Source organism: Elephantulus edwardii, unplaced genomic scaffold, assembly GCF_000299155.1.
Source record: "Elephantulus edwardii isolate Elephantulus edwardi_28Jun2011 unplaced genomic scaffold, EleEdw1.0 scaffold00123, whole genome shotgun sequence".
Lineage (NCBI taxonomy): Eukaryota > Metazoa > Chordata > Mammalia > Macroscelidea > Macroscelididae > Elephantulus > Elephantulus edwardii.
The window spans coordinates 2,211,970-2,213,297 of NW_006399873.1; positions in this window are offsets into that span (position 1 = coordinate 2,211,970).

The window sequence follows — 1,328 nt, forward strand, 5'->3', positions numbered from 1 at the left end:
TGGATCATAACAAACTGTGGCTGACTCTGAGAAGAATGGGAATCCCAGAACACTTGATCATTCTAATGCGAAACTTATACTTGAACCAAGAGGCAATTGTCAGAACAGAGCAGGGTAACACTGCATGGTTCAAAATTGGGAATGGCATACGCCAGGGATGTGTACTGTCTCCATACCTTTTCAACTTGTATGCAGAACAGATCATCTGGGAGGCTGGACTCTATGAAGAGAAATGTGGCATCAGGATTGATGGAGGAAGATCCATAAACAATCTGCATTATGCAGATGACACAACCCTCCTTGCAGAAACTGAGGAGGGCCTGAAGTGCTTGCTACTGAGGGTGAGGGACTGCAGCCTTCAATATGGATTGAGGCTCAATGTCAAGAAGACAAAGATTCTCACCGATGGACCAATTGGCAGCATCAGGATGGATGGTGAAGAGATTGAGATTGTACACAGCTTTAGCTTGCTTGGCTCCACAGTCAACAGTCTTGGCACCAGCAGCCAGGAAATTAAAAGACATATTGCCATGGGAAAGTCTGCTGTTAGGGACCTCTCTAAAGTACTCAAGAGCAATGATGTGTCTCTGTAGGCAAAGGTGTGTCTGGTATAGGCCATGGTCTTTGCAATCACTTGTTATGCATCAGAGAGCTGGACAATGACCAAGGAGAATAGAAGGAGAATTGATGCCTTTGAGCTTTGGTGTTGGAAAAGAGTGCTGAAGGTGCCATGGACTGCTAAGAGAACAAGCAGATTCATCTTAGAGAGGGTTAGACCAGGCTGCTCCTTGGAGGCAAGGATTCTGAGGCTTCGTCTGACATACTTTGGTCATGTTCTAAGGAGAGACCAGTCCTTTGAGAGGGACGTCATGCTTGGGAAAGTGGAGGGCAGGCGCAGGAGGGGAAGGCCCTCTGGGAGATGGATTGACTCGATGACTGGGGCAATCAGTATGAGTGTGACGGAGGCAATGAGATTGGCACAGGACAGAGCAGAGTTTAGAACTGTTTACATAGGGTCTCTATGAGTAGCAAGCGACTCGATGGCACATAAGAACAACAACATGTAAAAAGAGAATGTATCTCATTATTCCAAATTTAGTAACAACAACAATAACAAGAAATGCTCTAGCAGTTACATAACATATTGATTAGTGTATGTCACCACTCACTCATGGACCAAAGATTTCTATAACATCTGGCACCTCCTCTCTATTATTATTACCACACTTACTGGTTCAGTTCTAATTGACTGAACAGTGTTCTTAAATTCTTACCCTCAGATTGTTCATATACTATTTATCTTAACCAAGATAGTCCAACATTTGTTT